The sequence below is a fragment of the Equus asinus genome, chromosome 11, assembly GCF_041296235.1.
Source record: "Equus asinus isolate D_3611 breed Donkey chromosome 11, EquAss-T2T_v2, whole genome shotgun sequence".
Classification (NCBI taxonomy): domain Eukaryota; kingdom Metazoa; phylum Chordata; class Mammalia; order Perissodactyla; family Equidae; genus Equus; species Equus asinus.
Genome location: NC_091800.1, coordinates 30,301,259 through 30,317,025, shown reverse-complemented (window position 1 = coordinate 30,317,025; position 15,767 = coordinate 30,301,259). Strand labels below are relative to the sequence as shown.

General features: G+C 41.7%; 1 long non-coding RNA gene across 1 annotated transcript in view; it reads right to left on the bottom strand.

Moving 5' to 3' along the window:
• Nucleotides 1-6,533: 6,533 nt before the first annotated feature.
• Nucleotides 6,534-15,767, bottom strand: part of LOC139039791 (uncharacterized) — a 133,900-nt gene continuing 124,666 nt past the window's right edge. The window contains exon 5 of the long non-coding RNA XR_011492996.1: nt 6,534-6,757. This is a non-coding gene — a long non-coding RNA (uncharacterized lncRNA). The remainder of the gene's footprint in view (nt 6,758-15,767) is intronic.

Genomic DNA, 15,767 nt, shown 5'->3' with positions numbered 1-15,767 from the left:
ATTTTCCTCATCTATAAAATGAAGCTAAAAATCCCTATGTTGGAAGTTGTCGTGATGATTAAAGCTATGGTTCTCAACCCCTTAGAATTGCCTGGGGAGCCTTAAAATGCCAGTGCCTGGGCTCCATCCAGATCAAATAAATCAGAGTTTTTGGAGGGTGGTCCCAGGCATCAGTATTTAAAAGCTCCTCAGGTGATTCATATGTGTACCCCTGGCGTGATCGCTGGATTAGAAGTAATGTATACAACCTGAATGACATAGCGCCTTCAGAATATAATATGCCATTATTAAGTGATACCAATATTACTATTATTACTCTTTTATTATTGCTGCCCTTAACCTTACTTCTGCCAAGAAAGGAAGTCTGATTATGGGAAAGTCTGGTTATATTTAGATTGTAGTTAACACAACACATACATGTGATGATCACTAGCCTCTAAGCTGCTCAGTAAGACAATAGCGTTACTTGAAATAGCCAGCCAGCTGTGAAGACTCCTTAAATTATGTGCATGCACTCACTCATGTCCCCATGGAGTGACCTCTCACCGAGTATGCTTCGTCTGGCCTGGATCTGCGCCAACGGAAACATTTCCTGGTTGAAGCCCCATGCCTTCATTTCCAGGTACTGACAGTCTCCTGGGAGGCAGCCATCAACTCTTGTATCCCGAGTTACCTTTGTTCTACAGTCAACAGATGAGTCATGATTGGTCCCAGCAGGTCAATTGACACGCAGCCCTGGCCCATCCTGTCTGATAATTTAGGCTGTTGCGATAGTGCTGTTGGTGCCTATGAGGGAGTTGTAAAGTTGGGCTTGACACTCTTTAAGGTTATCTTTATTTGCTGATTGTTTGGCTAGAGGGACTGGTGTTGAGTTATTCCTGGCTTCTTTGGGGCCCTGCAATGACTAGTATAATTAGGGTGAAAGGAGGACATTAGCCCTTCGCTGGCTGAAGCAATGGGTCAAGTAAATTAGTTTAGATAATTGACATGGGTACACAACCCCCAAGCTCCATTTTAGACATCAGTTCCCTTCTTTTTTCAAACTGCCCTCCTCTATTCTTAGCACCTAGCAGGTGAATGCATTTCAAATGAACCCTGTGAATACTTGCCAAAGGCAGCTATCTGTGATCCCTTCAACAGAAAAGGTCAAAGCAGTGGAGTTACCAAAGGAGAATATTGTCCAGAGGAGAAGCAAGACGTGTTACCTCTTCACATAGCAATCCAAGAGCCAGTAGCTACCTATATATACCTATATAGTGTAAGATTCCTATAATGCATAAGGTATATTGTTAGATATTTTTAAACAACTTTATTGAGATATAATTGATATACAAAAAAACAAAACCACAACGATATATATCCCCTCATACCAGTTGGGATAGCTATTATCAAAAAAACCCCAAAAGACAAGTGTTGGCAAGGATGTGGAGAAATTGGGACCGTTGTTCACTGTTGATGGGAATACAAAACAGGCCAGCCACTACAGGAAACAGTATGGAGGTTCCTCAAAACATTAGATGTAGAGTTGCCATATCGTCCTGCAATCCTACTTCTGGGTATATATCCGAAGGAATGTTTGATATTTTATCTATGTGAAATATGTACTCTAGTGGTAATTGTAATTTTTTTCAAAGAATTCTTTGCTAGACTGTGCAAGAGGTGAGGCTATTGTTAACAGGTCAGAAGAATGGGCCTAAATGCTGACAATTATTTAGTACCTCAGTGTGCCAGGCACAACAACCCTTTGAGGTAGGCGCTATTATTACTCCTATTTTGTGAGTGAAGAAACTGAAAGGCACAGGGAATGAAGTAATTGGCCCAGTGCCATAGGGCTGGGACGTTGAGACCGTATTGGAAAGCAGACACCGCCATTCCAGGGCAGGCACCCACTATTCTGTCTCCCAGTGGAACTGTTTACCACCCTTCCGAGAAATTTAGGGTCTCCCACATTTGCAAGAAAATATCTGGGGCTGAGGATGTGCAATAGGTTTTCTCTCCCCCTTTCAAGAGGTGGAGCTCTTGCTAACATCTCAGTTCATAAAAGGGTAGGGCTTGATTTCTCACCTCCATGAATTATTTCTGAAGAATTCATTGTATTATCAGTGACTAAGTAATTGTGGCCATGAGGCGATATAAAGTTGTTTTATTACAGAAAGTATAATCTTTAACTTCATTTAAAGGACCTGGGGCTCTTCCCACCCTTTTTGTGACCCAGAATTGTGCTGACTGGAAAGAATGCTATGGATTTGCAGAGGTTAGTAAAAATTGACAGGGCTGCAAGTCCTCTTGGCAGACGGATCTGAGGAGTTCCCAGTGTCTGGCTGTTTCCACACCAGCCTCCTGGTCTGGAGAATTCACACAATGCTGTGCCTCTCCAATTTAAGTCAAGAGCACAATGGGAAAGTTATTACAGGGCTTTCTACTTTAATTAGATTTCCTACCAGCGGTATCTGCTGGTTTTTTTCCAGTTTTACTGGTGCCTCCTGTACAGATCCACTGTCACTGAGCAGGGTTATTCACCTACTAATTGTTAAAGGCATGTAGATGCTCCAAGGGCTTAGCTGCCAACAATATTGCAATTATTTCTATTTATTGGTTAGATGGCCTCTTCCCCATGCTTTGTACGCCTTGTGTTCCTGAGTTATTGGGGTCATCTTGACTTTCACTAATAAAACCATTTCTCTTATCTCTATGCCTGGTGACAATTCCTGTCATGATTAACTCTTTCTCAATTTCTTGAACCTGAGAAATAGATTATTCTACTATAAGGAGCTCAAAATGCTACAGATATATCCCCTTTTTGATAATAGCACATTTTTATGAAGTGTCACATACTTTATTACGCCCTTTCTCATTTAATCTTCACAACATCCTTATGCATACTTACTGTTATTGTGTCCATTGTATAGATGGGAATATTGAACACACAGGTTTACTTATTTGTTTTTAAGTGACCTATCAAATGTCACACAAAGAGGAAGTAGCAGACCCCGGATATAAACTCATGCAACTGACTTTAAGAGCCCACATGCTTAACTACTGTGCTGTGTGATCCTAGCTTACTTCCTTGTACTGTTTTTAATAAGTTGTTTTACCCATTATAGTTGTGGCCATGAACACGTGATTGCTTGTTTATCAAGAATATAGACCTGAGTGATTAGGATGTGTTTTTCTGCATCATTCAATTTCTGTTGCACACATTCTTCCCCCACCCCCCCAGCACACACACAAATATGCCCACATATATCCCCAAAATTCAGGCATATAACCTTTGATGCAATTACCTTTTCATAGGATCAAATTGTTCTCTCTCATACACAATCACCTTACAAGTACTTCCAAAGTGATCTAGAACCTATTACTTGTAAGCCTCTTTGGACGCTAAGGTGACCTTTTTGAAAGGGGAGAAGTCTCCCTGATAAAATGTGGGATTCCAGGGAAAGTATATACAGGGTCTGGAGAGCTGGACAGATGGTGCTCAAGCCTTCAAAGAGGTTGAAATAATGTCTGAAACCTCTTAGGATTGATTTCATTTCACCTTGGAAACTAACCATGTGACAAATTGGGTTGGATAAACAGATTCTTTGCATCTCTTGGAGCAGAAGCTGTGCAGAATTTCCCTTCTGTGACCATAACCAGGCAGCTGTATGCAGTATGACGAGCAAGAGACCCGGGCCAAGCCTCAGCCTCGCCCCTTACTGGTCTTTCAACCCCTCGGAGTCTTGGTTTCTGTTTCTCCAACCTGAGCCTGACAATACCTGTTCTCTCCCTTAGACTCTTCAAATGGTTAAATGAAATAACGGGGAAAAGCTGCCTAGCACGGTGGCTAGTGACGGTAGGCCCTCATGAAATGTGGAATCTAAACCTGCCGAGACAGTGAGGCTCGATTAATACTCCAGGAAGTGTCTGAACATTCTTCCTGTAAGATAATACGTTAAATTGAGCACATTACTCGGTCTCAGATCCCCAAATTTCCAAAGGTATAGTGGAACTCAAGTTTCACTCACTTCACAATGGACCAGCAAAGAAACAAAATGGAAAAATAAGCCATATGAAGACCATCAGAGAGACAAAGAGATAGTCTCTGAGAATCATTTTCCTTCTTCTAGATGCTGGATTTAGGGAGTAGATTATTCTTGGTTTTTTTGGGGGGGTTTTTTGTTTTGTTTTTTGAGGAAGATTAGCCCTGAGCTAACTACTGCCAGTCCTCCTCTTTTTTTGCTGAGGAAGCCTGGCCCTGAGCTAACATCCATGCCCATCTTCCTCTACTTTACATGTGGAATGCCTACCACAGCATGGTGTGCCAAGCAGTGCCATGTCCACAGCCGGGATCCGAACCAGCGAACCCCGGGCCGGCGAGAAGCGGAACGTGCGAACTTAACTGCTGCGCAACCGGGCAGGCCCCTATTCTTGTTTTTTTAAAGTTAATTTAGTTAACTTTTTTTTCAGTTGGACTACTTAAGGTTAGAAAGAGTGAGGATAGATAAAGGCTAACTAATGATCATTCGATGACAGGAGAAAAAGTGTAAATCCTAGTAAGTATTACAGAATAAAATCCATTGTTCCCCCTTAGGGACAGTGACTATGATGTGGACAGAACCCAGAGAAAAGACTTTAACAGCATTGTTTGCTGAATAGAATTCCTATAACTAAATCAAAAACATTATTTTCATGGGCCATCTACCAGGGCATAGATATAATTTTATTATTGCAGGTTCAACTTTGTAGAGATGATTTTGTGAATGGTAATTTTGGTCTTTTAAAGGCAAATGTTGATGAACACACTGGGGAATCAGCTGTCGTCTTCAGGGCATGGGTGAGACTCAGACTCGATACCTACATGATCCATTTCTTTTTCCCCTGAGAAATGGGAACCTCCCCTATGTGTCTGGGCTATTGCAATGAAACAAAATTTTACTTCCTGGCAAGCTGGGTAGCACAGTCGGAGGGGCGGACCCTATCACATTTGGTCTTCCAGCCTTTTGCACTAAAGGGAGCTCTGAGGCTGCCTTCGGAAACCCATCGACAGAATCCCTGCTCCCAGGATTCTGGACTCTGAAAAGGTTACTTTTGTTGTTAGTGGCCTACAATTCACTAGAAGAATGTGAAAGATGATTCTGTGCCTCTGTGGCTATTTAGTTTTTTTATGAAGTGAGGCAAGGCTGGAGGGGGTGCTCTGTGATAGCGAAAGAGGCCCAGGATCAATTATTTTAATCGGCAGGAGCAATGCGGCCTGGTACTATAAGCGGCCACTTGAGAGCCTGTTACTACAGGCTACAGCTTCCCTGTGTTGCCTGTCTAAACGTCATCGTAGATGCTGGATTGTGGGCTAGGTATCATTTTGCTTTTAGAAAAAAAGAAAAGAAAAAAAGCACCTGAAATAACTCTGCTGGCATTCATTCACTCATGAAATATTAATTGAGTGCATGTCAATGTGCAAAGGCCTTTGCTCATTGCTATGGTGATCAGAGCCAGGACCAGGGTGAGGCAAGTGAGGCACTAGCCTCAAGCACAACATTTATGGGGATGCCAAAAAACTCAGCAATCAAGATAAACAACACATTAATACAATATTTTTAAGTCAAAATTAATGCAAAAATCTATGATGAACAAAATTTCCAATGAAGTCAGAATCAGTAACAGTGCTGGGCCATGTTGGAGAATGAGGCAAAAGGAAAAATCTGAAAGGAAAAAGGAAAATAAAAGGAAAAATACTGGTCCTATATTTATGGGAAATTTTGATATTTTGTTCATCATGGATTTTTGCACTCATTTTTATTTTTCAAAATGTCACATTACAATGTTATTTATTTTGACTGGGTTTTTTGGGGCCCCCCTTAAATTTTGCATCTGAGGCAAGTATCTCAATCATCTCACATAGTCCCAGCCCTAATGGGGATATGAAGATCCTTTATCACTTTAATAAGTGATAAATGTGAGGACAAAGGTTATGGAGAAATGTCATAGAAGCAAAGAGGAAGGAGAGCTTATTTCCAAAGAGGGGGTCAGAGAACAAGGCTGTGTTTAAACAGGACCTTACCACGCTCCAGCATGGGAGAGCAGCAATGGAGAGAAGATCCCAGAAACTCAGTTACACTTTTTTTGAGGAAGATTATCCCTGAGCTAACATCTGCCGCCAACCCTCCTCTTTTTTCTGAGGAAGACTGGCTCTGAGCTAACATCCATGCCCATCTTCCTCTAGTTTATACGTGGGATGCCTGCCACAGCATGGCTTGCCAAGCAGTGCCATGTCCGCACCCAGGATCTGAACCTGTGAACCCTGGGCCACCGAAACGGAACATGGGAACTTAATTGCTGCACCACCAGGCTGGCCCCCCAGTTAAGCTTTGAAGTGAAGAAAGAAGCATTACTAGGTCAGACTATGGGAAGGGAATTTGCAGGCTGCAAATGGAGGAGGTGTGCCAGGTGCTGATGAAAGTATGTGTTTATATAGTGCAGAGCACGTCTGGGAGTCCTTCCCACGGTAGAGGAGGAGGCCTTGCAGAGACGGATTCATTTTACAATGACTTTATATAAACAAGACCCTTTTTTCCAGTTCTGTGGATGGAGACAGAAGCCAGTGTGTGGAAACGAGTGAATAAATCATGCTTGTGAACGGTGAAGGAGACGCCTTATACCTAAAAGTTATCTTCATTCACCAAATGAATTCTCAGCTCAAGGACTGGTTTTCCACTCAGCAAGCAGGATTCTGTTGTGGTCAAGATCCAGGTGGATGGCCATGCTGACAGCACAAATCCTGATGTGGAAAACCAAAGTGTTATAAACCACAACTACACAAATACAGAGGAGAAAGCATGAATTCAAAATCACCTAAAAATTAATATCCGGGATGGAATCATGGCTTAGCTGGAGAGTTCGATTCTGAATCCCGTATTTCATTCAGGGTCCACAATCCTTTATTTACTACTAACTGCCTTCAGTTGATCTGGTTCAGGAGCAGATTTCAGGAGGTTGTTTTGACCCAGTTCTCTGTTTTGAATGAGCTGTCGTTTGTGGATCTATATCATCCCCAGCCCGGAGGGGCAGTTTGCGGGCAGAGAGAAGGAGCTCCATATACAGAGTGGAAAGGGAGTGTTAAAAATAATTAGAGATCATCTAATGCAGAAAAAGTCTAACCAGGACCGTTTTCGGGAAAACAATGGTGTAGTTATCATAAGCAATTACTTGTTGAATTAATAGATGAATAGCACAAAACCTAGCAGTTGTATTTTTCTAAAATTAGCTCACAGTCATGTAATATTTAATTGAGAGAGGGAGAACTAAACCACCTGAAGATGAAATCTACGGCATTTGATACCCCAAATACGTTCACATTCCTTTTCTAGGAGGACCCATAGTTTTCACCTTCAACTAGATGGATTTAACACCCACGTCATTAAAGCTTTGACCTCACCCAGAGGATCTACTTTCTCAGAAAACCAAATGATCAAGTGACCAGACCAGAAAAACAATCTATTTTAAGAAAGAAAAAGTTGTGGCCCAAGGTATATTAATTGACTTACTTTCAACAGAGCGATAGGAAACGGGTTTTCACAGAGTCAGAGGATGTGAGCATTGAAAGGAAATAAGGACATCATCCAGTCCAGTGGCTTTGGGACACTTTAGAGCTGAGAAATTCTTTCTCTGGGGGCGGTGGGGCTATCTGCTCCCCTAGCTTATAAAATAGACCAAAGCGAGCTGCCCTGACCAAAGTGGGGGAAGCAGCTGGAAGCCTCAAATCATGATTTTCCCCTAGCCCCAGATGCAGTCTGGTGAAAACCAAAAAAAAAAATCAGTGAAGAAAAAAGTCCCTGAGGAAACAGAAACCTAGAAAGTTTAGATGATTTGCTCAAAGTCACTCAGATGTAAAGAATGGGTTTGGGATAGAGCTTCTGACTCCGGGTTCCCAGCTCTTCCTGCTGTGTCCACAAGTAGGACGCCAAATCCAAAGGGATTCCCTTCCCATTAGTGTGTGTGCACCCACTTGTTCGTGGTTCTGCCCTAATTTAACTAAGATCAGTGCTCCCCAATCTCTGGGTGGTTTCAGGTAGTTCCGAGCTTGGCCCAGCCACCCTGAGGGATGACAGGAATCTCTCTCTATATACACCCGTAACCCACCTCTGTGGGGAACACAGGCTGGGCAGCTCCAGGCTCTGCAGCCAGGCTCACCACTCTTCCAGAGAAAATTAAGACAGGGAAAGACTCTGGTCTGATCATGTTCTAACGATGCCCTCCTGCCTATGAGGTACCCTTTTCTAGCACTTGTTCATTAGCAAGATCCATGCACCTGGGGCTGGGCTGTGTGCTCAGCAAAGTCAGCAGAGCCTTCCCGTAGTAAGGCATATGGCCATATTATTTCCACTCCAAACAATTTTCTTAGCACCTATTTGGCCAAGTTCCCATTCTAAAGGCCACGGTAAAAATGAAATTGAACGAGGTCTTGAAATAAGTATCTGATCAATGCTGTCAAAGATAGTCAGCCAGGTGTTACTAGAGCATGCAGAGGCTTCACGAAGGAATATCTAGACTGTCTCTTGAAAAACGAGCAGAGTTTCGACAAGGAGAGAAAGGGAAAAGGGCATCCAGGTGAAAGCAACAGCCTGGACAGGGGGAAAATTTTCTCAGCAAAGTGGGAAAATTCAAGAATTGTTCAGGGAAAGGTTTGCTTTGTGGTTTGCAAAGGAATAGCAGCCATGAAGAGGCATAATGGAGAGATGAGATGAGCCAAGATTATGGAAGGGTTAGAGTGCTGTACCAAGGAGACTGGACTTATCCTGTATTCATTCCTAAGACAAGATATTAACACTAACTGGGTGCTAGGCACTATAGTAGGTGTTGGGGATGCAAGTGTAAAATTACAGTCTTGGAAGTAGGGGAGAGATGTAAAGAAATAAAGTGTCATAAGCACTATTATTAAAATCTGTATTAGGAATAATAGGTAAAAAGTGGTGGTGGTCAACCTCTAGTGGAGCTTAGGAAAGCCTCCAGGGACAAGGTGGTGGCGGGCATTGGAGGTTTAAGCAAACAGGACTGCTAGGCCAGGAACATGAGTAGAGCTGCATTTTACTAAGATTACCCTCACTGTGTTGTGTGACATGGTTTAGCAAGAGGAGCAATTAGAGACAAGGATCTTGGTTGGGAGATCATTACGTGGTCCAGGAGAGAGAGAGTGAGGGTAATGGCAGCAGTGATGGAAAAGAAGACATCAGTGGATTTGGCTAGTCCAAGTGTCAAATCAAAGAATGTATTGTATAGCAACCACCTACAACAAAGTCTAATTCACATAAATAACCTATGAAACCAAAGTTAGGTCGTTTCTCTACCAGCCATACGGGAGTACCACCAAAGACTGATATAATCCAGACACTCCGACTCACAGAACTTTCCCCATTCCTGTAATTGTGAACTGTCATATATCCACTCAGTCTTTAATAAATGACTCCTCTTTCTAAATACACCCCTTTTAAACCCATCTCCTGGTATTTTAACTAAGAACTTTTACCTATCCCTCCACTCTTTGTTTCCAAAGTAAATAAATCTTTCCAAAGAAGATTTATGGAAAGTAGGGTAATAATCTTCAAATATTTGAAGGTTTAACCAGGAGGCTTAAAAACATTTTTTGTGTAAATGAAAGAACAAATCTTTCTGCCTCTGAACCCCAGGGTTTGCTATACATAATGATAATAATTTCAATAAATCTCTCAGCAACCCTCTGTGGACCTCCCATACACATATAGATCAGAGAAGAGTGGAGAAAGATACTTTCAAGAAATTAACCTGGCGAGCAGGGACTCGAGGTAGAAGTTGAGAAGATTGGAGAAGCTAAGAGCGGGTTGACTCAGCAGCAGCCTTTCCTCCTCTGTATGTGCGAAGGACATCCTTAACGATGTGTGATGGGGAGGGGGGCACATAGGCTATATTTGGATAAGTGAATGTGATTTGTGCCTAAAATGGTGCAATTTCCACATCATGGTCACTCAATAAATATTTATGGAACTGAATTTCAAGGGGGAAGATTGCAGATGAATACAGGGAAAAACTTTCCAACAAATTAGAGCTGTTCAAGTATGATGACTGGAGAAGCGCAAGACCTCTCTAACCATATTTTTCTCCTTCTCTTTCTTCTTCCCCTCTTCCTCCTCCTCCACCTCCTCCTCCTTCCTCTTCCTCTTCATTAACGAAAACAACATCGTGATTGCAATTATTACTCCATGAGAAAGACCACACTGGAACTACAGGGGATACAAAGTCCCAACTGCCAGGGAATGACAATTTAGTGTATATTTGCATGTGTGTGGGGGCGGTGTGTGTGTGTGTATGTGTGCATGTAGTGGGGGAGGGGAGGAGAAGAGACAAGAGAATTAGAGACAATAATAGAAATTAGAGTGAGACACAGCACTTTCTGGTCATTTTATGACAAAAGGATTCAAAGGAAAAATGACTAAGAAGATCAGGAGAAAAGATTTTTTGAGAAGGATGAATAAAACCTTGAAGGATTCCATTTTAATAAAACGGGCAATGGATGAGCAAGACAGGTGGCAGTTATCTATTATATTTTGGCTGGAACATAGAGTACAGATAGCAGAAGATAGGATTGGAAAGCTTGTTGGGATCATATGGGAAAGTTTATTGGCAGTTTGCACTGGATCTGGATAGCTTTTTAGGGTCTTGTTACAATAGAATGATAGGATTTAAACTGCATTCTAGGGAGACTCATCTGGCAGCAATGAAATGAAAAGATTATAAGAGAAAGAGAAAAGAGGCAAGGAAAGAAGTGGACAGACAATAGTCCAGAAGTAAGATAATGACTCCCTGAACTCAGGATGGAGAAAAGGAAGCAGGTGTGAGAGAAATAGTGATGTGAGAGAGGCCCTAAAATGGCCCTGCGATGCTGAGTTTGGATAACTCTAGGTAAGTTAGTTCCACCAATGGAAATAGACACAGAAAGGATCATCCCAAAAAAGAAAAGATGAAAAAGAAAGGAAAATGCAGAAGAATTGCTCCTTTGGAAATGCATTGAAATATATACTCCACCATGCCTGCTTCATTTAGATTTTAGACACATCTGAGTAGCAGCTCTTTGATATGTTGCACATAATAGTTTATTACGAATAATGGTGGAAGTGCTGAAGTTAGCAAATGACATACTATTTTTTATAAATGAGTATGGATTCAAAGTTATGGCTCTAAAGAGCACACAGTATTCACTTGCATTCTGATAGGACTTAAGTGGAAGGGAAAGGAGTGTAGATGCAGCAAATTCATCAGAGCCCTGAGGACACCCGTGGGAATGTATCATTGGTGAGAATAAAACATGCCATTTCTTTCTCTTACGGTGAAAAGTGAGAGAACCACTGGTTTAAGAGATTAGAGCCTGTGAATTTCTTTGAATAGTGTCAAAGACTGTCGAGGGAACAAGTAAGAAATAATCTGACCCTATTGTAGGCCCTAGTCAGCTGTTCAGGCCTAAAGGCCCTTCACATTCTGTCTGTCCATCTAGCAACTACTTGGAAGTACCTGAACTTCTACCTCTTCTGACACACATGTAAATGAATGATTCAAGTCTTATAATAACTCACCTGGAACTGGAATTTGATTTAATCTGGATCTATCTTCAATCAATGGGGGGTAAATTATGGATAACAGGAGTGTGGGCTGTGGAGTCAAACAGTTGTAGGTTTGAAGCCTGGTGCCCCATTTAGCAGCTGTGAGAACATGAGTAAGTTAACTAACCTCTGTGTGCCTCAGTTTCCTGATCTCTAAAAAGAGAATGAGAGCACCACCCTCAGAAGATGGTGATGGGGATTGGAAGGGACAATGGGTGCCAACTGTCTAGCATGGCTCTGATATTAGGAGCCGCTCCACGAAGAATGATTCTTGCCCGCCTTCCAGCCCACACATGGAACTGCGATCAATAGCAGGCTTGAAGCCACACGGGGGACGTGAAAGCAAACCTCCAATAAACCAGGCTTGCCCAAACTGCTTAATAAGAGAAAAAGGGACTTTTGCCATAGACATAGCTTTCAGGAGAAAAATTGTTTCTCTTTCAACTAAAGCTAATACATTAAATATTCGAGATGTTGGCTAAATCTACTCTTAATATTGTTTTAAAAAATTCAAGCAACAGCAGATCAAAAATTGAGAAATGAAGACTTCTGCAGACACGCCAGCTCAGCCACACTATTTTTCCCATGAATTTTCTGCTCAGGGATTAACTGTAACGGTTTCATTTCACACTTTTCCATTTAAAATGGTGTGTGGCTAAGCTAAGGCACTCAACATAGCTATTTCCTGTTTGCTTTTTCCATTTGTATTAAATGCTATATGAGATATTGTGCTATTTCCTGTGTGAGCTATAATCAGTAATCATAATTTTGCTGTGTCAACTTATGTAACAAAAGACCCACAAAGGCATCTCCTTCTAACCAGTTGTGTGACCTTGAAAAACTTACTTATCTTCCTTAGTCTCAGGTCTTCAGCTGAGAAAATAGGTTTAATAATGTCCCATTGTTATGAAAATTAATTGTTGGGAGAATTGAGATATGTACATAATTTTTCTAGCATAATCCCCATCCCAGCTTCCTATGATAAAGCAAGATGGTGACAATTCAGATTTTGAATATGCCAGAACTATTCTAAGTGCTTTCTGCATACTAACTCACTTAATCTTCTCAAAGACTTTATGAGCTAGGAACTATGATTGTCCCCATTATACAGAAGGCAAAACTGAGGCACAGGGAGGTTAAGGAACTTGCATAAGGTCATTTACCAGTAAGTGGGGTCAAGTCCAGGCAGTTGGTTCCAGAGGTTGGATTCATACTCTCTACAGCCCTTGTCAAATCTGGGTTCACGAATTTAACATATTTGCATGATTCCATATGTCTGTGATCTGCAAATTTTTGTGAAAGAATGCTAGGATCTCTTTCAATCAAGTCAAAGTGCTGGATAGAAGTTTAAAATGTCTTTTGGCTTGATCTCTTTTCCCAGGTAATCCTACTAGACCCAAATCAAGTCAGTAAATGGCTGCCCAGCCACCTCCCATTACTTGCTAAATGTGCTCTTAATTTAACTAAGGTATCAGAGAAAAACAAAACTTGTCCTTTGAGTCTCAAATGAATTGCTTCACATTCCCATCTGGGGGGTCCTTGCATCCCTCCCACCTCCAGGATTCTGGATGCACAAGAAAGGTGTTCCTTTTGATACTGCTGGTCAAGTTCCAGTTCTTCCCATGGAAATATTGACTCTGTGATCAATATGTGTATCAGCTCATTGTGCACTGTGGGTTTTCTCTAACACGTGGATCTGGATGTGGAAAATCCAGAAGGGTCCCTTGATTTTCACACACACACACACACACACCCCCCACACACAAGTCTTTATATGTACTTTATTGTAATTTATAAGTACTTTATGTCCTTTACTGAAGACTCATATAGAGGAGTTTATATCATACCAATAAGAACAAACCAAAACAATTAAAATTAATATGGTATAAATATATTTTTCCATCAACTGAGGCCTAGTATCAGGTAGTTCAATACTCTCCCCTTCGTCTACGCCCACCCTCGCTAGCAAAAAATATTATACTTTCATCTTCTTATACAGAGCACTTCAACCTCTCTTTGATCTATCTTTTCCTTCCGTAGCTTTCCTGGGGCCTAACCTTCCTGATCAACTCTTCACATCAGGCCAGTTCATCAACCTGGAGAAATTCTGAGGCCAGCTACTAAGATAGTCGATTTTTGCCCCATTCTGTTACATTAAGCTTGTCCACAGCCCAGCTGAGGACTGCATCTCTGTGAACAACCAAGCTTGGCAATTAGGTGGCAAGTTCTAACATCCCACCTTAACTCTCCTTACAATTCGAGGCAGTTGCCTCTTGTCCTACATGCAGAAACCCAGAGTGTGGGATGCATCCAGCCTTAGCTAGTATTCTACCCCAGAGATTTTCTGCTTCTTGGTGGAGAAGGTGTTTTGAATTTTCCCCAATTCCTGAGGCCATTGGCTGGAGGGGAAGAGAGAGGAAGTGGGGCGAGAGAAGCAGTTACCTAGGAGGGCTCTCAGCATCATGGGGTGGAAAAGGAAGGGCGCTGATGGAAGAACGAATGGGCAGAGTTTAGGGGGCCCCACTGAAGGTGCATCAGAAAAGGGAGCATGGCAGAGAAAGACCCGGATGTTTCACGTGGCTGGGAGCCCTGCGAGAATAACTCGGAGACTGAGAATCAGGTCCAGATCCACTGGCTGATCACCCTGTTTTATCCTTTGCTAATGTGCAGCTAGCTGCCATTTTTCTCTCCTCTCCTCTTTTTCTTTTACCTTGTGGTCAGCATTTCCAATTAATATTTATTTAACACCAAGCATGGGGTAGATATTTGGAGAACAAACTGAGAAGGAAAGCCTGGACCCTGCCCTGGAAACTTTTTGGGGACTTTTGGGGTCTTTCCCAGAGACACCTGCTGATTCTTCTACAGCTGCTGTGCTGGGTAACTTCACAACCGGTGTGAAACCCATTTAGCCCAGATTCAGTCCCAACCATCTTCAAATGGGTAATAAAGAATGTAATAGGAATTAGTGAAATTTCCAGTTAAGCCAAATACGTGGACTTTGGTATATAATAGGAATGTATTGGCAAAAGTTAAAAATGCCTCAAGAAAGTGTACATTTACTGAGTGGAAAGTGGATCAGCCTACGAGTGCTGCTAGTCCTTAAGAATGTGGACGGTCTAAGCGCTGATGGAGGGTGCCTGGCTGCTATGAAGTCTTCCAACATCTCTTCAGAGTCGACACCATCAGCCAATTTCTCCTCATGGAAACCATTTTGAGACCAAAAAAATATTATAGTTTCCTCTCATTTAATTACATGGACCTTTGCTAAATTAAATGCACTAAGAGGCTGGGAGCCAACATCTACAAAGGAGAAATCTCAGACTCCTCTGTTTTTTGCTGGTCTGTGCTTCCTTGAAAACAGGCACTGGGCGATGGAAAATGTGGTAAAAGTTTTAACGTTCGTGCTAAAAGGAAAAACACCTTTCCTTTCCTTTACATTGGCCAGCCACACCTGGCAAGGCAAAGACCAGCTGAGTGAAAAGTCACTTATGCAAAATCCAGCTGAGCTGTCAGTTGAACTCAGTAACTCAGAAACGAAAGATCAGGGGAAAGAACCTCCAGCTTAAGATACATTGCATTTCTGGGGTTAGAATATATATATGTATATAAAATAGAATATTCTATAGATATATATTATCTTAGATAATATATAGATTACATGGATAATGTTCTATAGACTATGTATATATATTCAACTTTTTTTGAGTTGATGAGAAGTAGGTCATTAACCCTCAAAGAAATAATTGCAAAGAAAATACCCCAAAGTGTGCAATTTTATTTTATATTGTATTAGTACTTGGCACACAATACAATAAAATTAAAAGTAGTGAAAACAGTTCTCTATAAAGTAGGAGAGATTTGCTCTATAATTTCCAGTGTGATGCCAGTCCTTTATGAAGCTGAGTAGAGAGGAGACAGGAGATAGGGGCACTTAGTAATTCCGTAAGTCTTCTCTCTAATTTGGCCAGAAAGGAATTTACATCTTCTTTGCTTGATCCTGAGACATGTATCCTCAGGTGGGAAAAGAAATCTGGTGGGGGGAGTGCGGGGAGGAGGTAATTCTACTCTTAGCTTTTCCACATGGCTTTATTCAAAAATTGTTTAACTTTTTTGGAAACAATTTCTCTACTTGAAAAATAGAAAAACAGATGCTTCCCAACA